Here is a 9,060-nt window from a genome sequence, read left to right as displayed (position 1 = left end):
AAACAAAAGGATTTAGTTCATACTCACGAAGCCCTAGATTTTTGGTTTGGGCCGAGCTGGATTTGAACCAGCGTAGACATTGTCAACGAATTTACAGTCCGTCCCCATTAACCACTCGGGCATCGACCCAGGAAGAATTTATTCTAGGGTTTTTGCTAATCTATGATTAACCTCCTTTCATAATACTCCCTACCCCCAGGGGAAGTCGAATCCCCGCTGCCTCCTTGAAAGAGAGATGTCCTGAAACCACTAGACGATAGGGCATCACTAGACGATAGGGCCATATACAACCGCTCGTGATTATACTTATAATCATAGTATGAGCAGTTTTTTGGAATTGTCAATATACTCGAAAAGTATAAATAGATCCAAAGCAAAGAGTTTTTCCAACTTTTCTGTTATGTTTTCATCTAGGATTTTTTTTAGTTGATCGTTATAGATTAATTCTCCGTGCTTCATTTAGTGTTCATACCAAAAATGCATCCATCCCGCACTAAGTCATAAAATTCTCTAAAAATATAGAGAAAGTTTCAAAAACAAAGAAAAAAAGTGAATCAATTTAGTAGAAAAGTACTCTATCAGATTCGAACCAACGACTTACGTCTTAGCACGAGATTACTCTACCACTAATTTAAAAAGCCCTTTATCGGATTTGAACCGATGACTTATGCCTTACCATGGCATTACTCTACCACTGAGTTAAAAGGGCTTTTTATTTAATTCAAAAATTAGCCACTTGGATTTCCCATTATGGGTCTACTGCATAATGTACATATTATATATATAATATATAGAGATAGAGAGAGAGACATTATGTAGAGATTGTATATGTATATATCGATATCTTGAGAGCTCAAAATAAAAATAATAAAAAAAAACATACCCTACATAACATATCCAACTCTTCTTGGTTCAGGGTTTTCCGTTTCCGAAGACTAGTAAAATAGGCGGATTCTGGAACCCCAAGGATTCAACGGTATATGGATATGGAAAATATAAGATTTCCGATCCTAGCGGGAAAAGGCGGGGAACAGATACCCAATAGGATATAGGATCCTTGGGAGGAACTTTTGGTAATGGCCTTGATCCTCTATGCTATTTTTTATGTGTTCTTAGTTCTATTGAACTTTTTTGCATTCTTTTAAACAAGAATCTAATAAACTAGAATTGAGTCAGTGGAAAAAAGGAGAGAGAGGAAAGTGTTAATGGAGAGAGTCGACTAATCAGAGACTTTTAGGATCTTCTTTACATCAGGTAAATCTGTCGGCCCTGTCCGTTTTTTTCTTTAAGTTACGACTCTTTGCTGCTTACTTCTATCAAGCCATAGGGAAAGTCTATGATGAATTTGGAAAACTCATCTCACTCTTACTCTATGGCTCGGACTTAATGGGGGAAGAAAACATCTTCCATAATTTCTTTTTTGTTCAATTCTGGACACAAAAAAGAAAAGGAAAAAAGGAATTTATAGGGACAGTGTTACCCCCTATATCCCCTAGTTTATATTGTAGGAATAATAAAACAATTTAGCAGTCTGACACACTTACGTCCTTGCAAAGTAAATAATTATTATTGTAGTCGTAACCGTAGAATAGGATCCTAATCAAAATAAATACATTTGGTTCAGGCGCTATTAGCATGGTAAGAAAAGATTTTTTTTACAGACCAGAGGGGCTATCTAAATCCTAAAGTAAAGGCGAGCGATCGAAGTAGAAGTACCAACGGCTCAGTGTCATGAACCTTCTCCATCTGATTCAATAAGGGGGAATTAGCCTTCTTGTCAAATGGCTATCCTTGACAAAGGGTACCATTTATACCATAATCTACAATGTAGCGGGTATAGTTTAGTGGTAAAAGTGTGATTCGTTCTATTAATAACTGAATTTGAAATGATATACTTAAGGCATCCTTAAGTTTTTTATTTTTATATTCCGATGAAAACTTTAGTTCTTATAAAGGATTAAATCCTTTTCCTCTCAATAGCATATTGAGGAAGAATATACATTCTGGCGATTTGTATCCAAAGACTAATTTAAATTGCATCCAAAATAAAAATAGGATTATGAGTACAGAGTCGCGAAGCATAATTTTGCATTGGATTAAGTATTCCAATTTTGAAAATATGAGTAAAGGATCTATGGATGAAGATACAAAAAAGTTGATTTCCAATCGTAACTAAATCTTCTTAAAATAAGGAATAAGGAAGCCAAATAGCTAAAAAACGATAGTTTTGGTTTACTAGAACCATCCGCATATTGTTTCAGCTCGGTGGAAACCCAATTCTTTTCCTCAGGATCTCTTGAATGAAATTAGGGAACGAAGTAAGTAGATTAGATGAATTTAGATAGAATTTCTATCTCCTACTCTATAAGGATCATCTAGAAAGCGGAGAGCTTTGGTTCCATTCAAATAGAAAAGCTGACATAGATGTTAAGTGGTGAGAATATCCATAAAGGAGCCGAATGAAATCAAAATTTCATGTTCGGTTTTGAATTAGAGACGTTAAAAATAATCAACCAACGTCGACTATAACCCCTAGCCTTCCAAGCTAACGATGCGGGTTCGATTCCCGCTACCCGCTCCATTCTGTATAAAAGGAGTATTCTATTTGTCTAGACATGTTAGAGGCTTGTATTCAAGCCTTTTTTGTCCACCAGTTTCTGGTACTCCAGAGCGGAGTAGAGCAGTTTGGTAGCTCACGAGGCTCATAACCTTGAGGTCACGGGTTCGATTCCCGTCTCCGCACTTAGCAGTCTGTATAAAAGGACTATTCTATTTCTCTAGATATGTATGGTAGAGGGGCGTATCCAACCCTTTTTTATTCATTAGTTCCCGGCCCTAGAGGGCAAAATTGAGCAGTTTGCGAAGTCACTTGCCTTCAAAAAAAGAAGGCGCAAGGCCTCTCCCTACCCTGCAGAAAATAAAAATGAAACGAAAGGGACAGTCTACCTCTCCCTTCCCTTTAAAAAAAGTTTGCCCGTTGTTTGTCTCAGTTAATACCCAATTTTTGGAGCTCTGTTGGCGAGTTCTATTTCTGCCTCTGGAGCGCCCTCTTTTTTTGAGTGGGATGCAAAGGAAGGGTAAGATAGTAAGGGATACGGCACTAGACTAACACCTAATTAATACTTAATTTAATATAAGTAGTTAAACAGTTAACTAGACTAAACTTTTTATCATAGTACTTTGATAAATTAAGCGGGCGAGCGGCGGGAATCGAACCCGTATCTTCTCCTTGGCAAGGAGATATTTTACCATTGAACTACGCTCGCTACGGTATATATTTTATAGCGTATATCCGCCTGGGTCGACCTTCTATGTCTGGGTCGACCGTTTCATTTCATTTTCTATTATATTAGAGTTTTCCTTTTTTTATTATCTGTCAATGAATATTCTAATGGGAATGGAATTTCATAATACTGAAAGAGAAGAGCTAGCAATTCGGAACGCAAATTGCGTTTTAATACGTCTCACTATTCTAATTTTTTAGAAGAAATGGCCTTTATTATTTCTTTTTTATGGGGTTAATAAATATTAACCAAATTTCATTTAAGAAATGAGAGAATTCAGAATAGCTACGAGAAAGACTAGTCCAATCCATAATGATGTACCGGAAAATACAACATTTTTATTATTTGACCAACCATCAGGAGAAGCAAATACAAGGGGTACACTAATTACTAAGACTGAGGAAGTCGCAATTAATGCAAAAACAGCTAATTGGAAAGCAATAGTCATATTTCTAATCCTCCAAGCTACCATCAAATAAAGTTGACTACATATTTGATCCCTCACTTAAACCAAAATTGTAAAAAAATACAAGAAGTAGGAGGGGTTTAATCATGAATCCATTGATTCTTCTCTTTAATTCAAATTTATTACTTAAACCGCTTTTTTATTTGGATATGGGGGTGAGAAGAGATTATTTACTCTTTATTTCACAAGCGGGTATAGCGGATCCTGTATCCGTGTATACAGTATACAGAGATATATCGAAAAGGAACTTGTATCTGATATCTTTCTAGAGGCTAATAAATCTTTTTATTTTTTATATGGCTATGTTCTATTTGTAGGAGTAAAATAAGGATTAGGCTGTGGAGAGATGGCTGAGTGGTTGATAGCTCCGGTCTTGAAAACCGGTATAGTTCTAGGAACTATCGAGGGTTCGAATCCCTCTCTCTCCTTTTGCTTATTGAATACGTTTGTTTCTTTCATTTTTATTTATTTTTTTTTTCTGTCCCTTATCTTTCTTTCATAAAAAGGAATGAATGGCTCGGCTAGATGGAATAACCGAGCCAGAACAGAAAAAAAGTAGAACAGGTATAAATAAGAAAATCTTAGTTAAGAGGGTTCATGTAAAGAACAGGTTCCAAATCACGATCGATTCCCTTTTCAAAACCTGCTGCAGCAGCTCGGGCTCTTCCTGCATGCCATAAATGGCCCACAAAAAAGAAGAATCCTAGAACAAAATGAGAAGTTGATAACCAACTTCTAGGAGAGACATAATTAACTGCATTGATCTCGGTAGCTACGCCACCCACGGAATTTAAAGAGCCTAAAGGAGCGTGGGTCATATATTCTGCTGAGCGTCGTTCTTGCCAAGGTTGTATGTCTTTTTTCAACCTACTCAAGTCCAAACCGTTGGGGCCCCTTAGAGGTTCTAACCATGGAGCACGAAGGTCCCAAAAACGCATAGTTTCCCCTCCAAAGATAACCTCCCCAGTTGGGGAACGCATTAGATATTTACCTAAACCTGTGGGTCCTTGAGCGGATCCCACATTAGCTCCAAGACGCTGGTCTCTAACTAGAAAAGTAAATGCTTGAGCTTGAGAAGCTTCTGGCCCGGTGGGTCCATAAAACTCACTCGGATAAGCTGTATTATTGAACCATACAAAACAACAAGCGATAAAACCAAAGACAGATAAAGCAGCTAAACTATAAGACAAGTAAGCTTCTCCAGACCATACAAATGCACGGCGAGCCCATGCGAAGGGTTTGGTTAAAATATGCCAAATTCCGCCAAATACACAAATAAAACCCAACCATACATGCCCACCAATTATATCTTCTAAATCATCTACACTAACAATCCACCCTTCTCCACCAAAAGGAGATTTTAGTAAATAACCAAATATAACACTGGGACTAAGGGTCAAATTGGTAATTTTTCTTACATCTCCCCCCCCAGGGGCCCAGGTATCATATACACCGCCAAAATAAAGAGCCTTGAGTACTAGAAGAAAAGCACCTAGACCTAACAAAATTAAGTGAATACCCAAAATTGTAGTCATTTTATTTCTATCTTTCCAGACATAACCAAAGAATGGAAAAGATTCCTCAAGAGTCTCGGGTCCCAGAAGCGCGTGATAAATGCCACCGAAGCCTAAGACTGCGGAGGAAATTAGGTGAAGTACGCCAGATACAAAGTACGGAAAAGTATCTAGAACTTCCCCCCCTGGCCCTACTCCCCAACCTAGAGTAGCTAAGTGTGGAAGTAAAATCAACCCTTGTTCATACATGGGCTTTTCTGGTACGAAATGGGCCACTTCAAATAGGTTCATTGCTCCGGCCCAGAATACGATTAATCCGGCATGAGCTACATGAGCTCCAAGCAGTTTACCGGACAAATTGATAAGTCTGGCATTCCCAGCCCACCAAGCAAAGCCGGTGGTTTCTTGGTCACGACCAGCTAAAACGAAAGTTCCATTAAAGAGCGTTTCCACGTGGTAGAACCTCCTCAGGGAATATAAGATTTTCATGAGGCTGATCCTGAGCTGCCATCCACGCACGAATACCCTCGTTTAAAAGAATATTTTTGGTGTAGAAAGTCTCAAATTCAGGATCTTCCGCTGCACGGATTTCCTGGGAAACAAAGTCATAGGCACGTAAGTTCAGAGCCAAGCCAACTACGCCAATAGCACTCATCCATAAACCGGTGACGGGTACAAATAGCATAAAGAAATGTAACCAACGTTTATTGGAAAAAGCAACACCAAAGATTTGGGACCAAAAGCGGTTAGCAGTGACCATTGAATAAGTTTCTTCAGCTTGAGTTGGGTTAAAAGCACGGAAGGTATTTGCACCATCACCGTCCTCAAATAGAGTGTTTTCTACGGTCGCTCCATGAATAGCGCATAGCAGAGCCGCACCTAATACTCCGGCAACTCCCATCATATGAAATGGGTTCAACGTCCAATTATGAAATCCTTGGAAGAAAAGGATGAATCGAAATATCGCTGCTACGCCAAAACTCGGCGCAAAGAACCAACCAGATTGCCCCAGTGGATAAATAAGGAATACAGAAACAAAAACAGCAATTGGACCAGAGAATGAGATTGCATTATAAGGCCGCAATTGAACAGACCGAGCAAGTTCAAATTGGCGTAACATGAAACCTATTAGTGCAAAAGCCCCGTGGAGAGCTACAAAAGTCCATAGACCGCCTAATTGACACCAACGAGTAAAATCTCCTTGTGCTTCGGGCCCCCATAGTAGCAACAAAGAGTGTGCTAAACTATTGGCAGGGGTAGAAACTGCTGCGGTTAAGAAATTACAACCTTCCAAATAGGAACTAGCCAATCCATGGGTATACCAAGAAGTTACAAAAGTTGTCCCTGTAAACCAACCCCCTAAAGCGAAATAAGCACAAGGAAAGAGCAATAGGCCAGACCATCCTACAAAAACGAAACGGTCCCTTCGTAACCAGTCATCCATAGTATCAAATAGATCATTTTCTTCTTTAGGAATTCTACCAAGGGCTATAGTCATAGTGATCCTCCTATTCAATTACTTCAACCATTTCCGAGCACCTCATATCACTTTCCAAGGCATATGATAGTTTTATTATCTGTGGACGATTTCTTTCTCGTTCAATGCCCTTTTTCAATGGTCTCGAAGAGAGAAATTTCCCATTTTTATCTATGGAGTCACAGTCACAACCGAGGTCGTGGTAAATCCATGAATTTGATTCGATTTGTTTTTCTTATACTATTTATTTGTTTTTCTTATACTATAGAAATAGAAATAAATTGTTTTTCTTATACTATAGAAAGAAATAAACCTTTGAATTCAGCATTATTCCAAGACTCCTATTTCAAAGTCTATCTTTTAAGGGAAAAATGCAAATAAAAGTAACCCTTCTTTTCCCATTCCCTCTCTATTGCATGGGTGGAAGAACTAAAATAATAGAGGATTCTGAAAAAAAAAAATGGACCTTCGAAATCCAATTTTATGTGTAGCGCAAAGGAGTTGCGATTTCTTCTTATTCCTATAGAACATCTAGTAACAAGAATATGAAATCGTAAATAGCGAAAAATTCTTGTCTTGCGCGGTCTAAGTCTAAGGAAATAAAAAAAATTCGCTTATACAATTTCATCTACATCGAATTTATATATCAGAATAGCGGATAGAGGCATCATTAAAGGAGTCAGGTCTACTTACTTTATGCTTCTTTCCAATTTTATGGTGGATTTGATAAGAACCCTTTTTGCTTTCTTGATAAATAATCGACAAAAAAAGCGTTTTTTTTATATAACCTGCTTGTTTTATTATAATTATAACAAGTCCTATATGGAAATGCCCGCTAAAGAGAAAATCTATTTGATTGTCTCTCGGCCAATATCGATTTTTAGAAAGAAAAAACAAGAATTTTCTTCTTTTTTTATTAACATTAAGAAAAAAGAATATAATTAAAATGGAATTGGCAATATAATTTTTATAGACTTTTGAAAGAAAAAAAAGGGGTTTTTTGCAACCGTTATTTCTTATTTCTTGCCTATATCATATCACGGAAACCTTTCGCTTTGGAACGTGGAGAGATGGCTGAGTGGACTAAAGCGGCGGATTGCTAATCCGTTGTACAATTTTTTTGTACCGAGGGTTCGAATCCCTCTCTTTCCGCTCCCTTGGATCATTTGGGACTTTCGAATTGGAAAGAATTCTGACCCCCGGATTTTCTCATAGATAAATGTACGAAACAAATCCAATAAGAAAAAAAAAAACTGAATTTTTACTCCTCGCGTCCAGGATTCCGTCCTGGGTCATTAGATAAGAATCCAAAGATAAAGAGTGAAACAAAGAATATCACTACTGTATAAACAAAAAGTTTGAGAGTAAGCATTACATAATCTCCAAGATTTTTTTTTAAGGAATAGATTACCAGTTTTTCCTTACCACACGGATCCACTAGGATGGTTTTTTTTTATACCTAAAAATGCAAAAAAGAATTCTTGAAAAAAATTGCAAGAATTCTTTTATAATAAGCACTCTTATCAATAGCAAAAATAGGGTTAGGTGGTTAGGTATTGTGTAGGTACCTTTAGGTACCTGCTCAACCTAGGTGCAGGGGAGTAGAAAGGCTGATCCAAATTTATTGCTGTAGCTACCCATTCAATGTAGAAGAATTTAAATTTTAGAATCGAAGGTTCATAATATAAAAATATAAAACTTCTCGGCTTTTACCCATTTTAAAAATTTTTTGGAATGAACACATCATTCAATTTGGCATACAGAGTACTAAAGATTTCATCGAAAACTTACAGCAGCTTGCCAAACAAAGGCTAATAGAAAAAAGAATAGAGGTATAACAGGCATAATATCCACGATTGGATTGAAAATAGCATAAGCTTCGGGTAATTTGGCAAAGAAAAAACTAGTAGGATAAAGAACAGAATTAAAACAGATACAGGTTAAACTAAGTATATTAGGCATAACAAGCATTTCATTCTTGTAGAGTAAATAATTGGATTTTTCTTGAGTTATTTTTTTAAGGGAAAGAAGGAAAAGGCAGATTCAAAATCTTTTTTCTTCGGACTTTCCCAAACACAAAATACCTCCTTGTATTCGCACTCTCAAATGAGAGTGGAATAAATTCGACTTTCATATAATATCTTAATAGAATTCCATGTAATGATCAATGCATTTTTTGATTCTATATTATCCGCATGTGTAGAATACTAGCAAGAGAATATCCCTCCTTTTTTATGTAATTGAAATGGTATTGACGAATAACAAATAAACATACTAGTGTTTATTAGTGTCGCATAAAACCCGAAATGGGGCGTGGCC

The sequence above is a fragment of the Triticum urartu genome, unplaced genomic scaffold (assembly GCF_056163025.1).
Source record: "Triticum urartu cultivar PI428250 unplaced genomic scaffold, HENAU_Tu73 scaffold1, whole genome shotgun sequence".
NCBI lineage: Eukaryota > Viridiplantae > Streptophyta > Magnoliopsida > Poales > Poaceae > Triticum > Triticum urartu.
Note: the sequence above shows the minus strand (reverse complement) of the source record.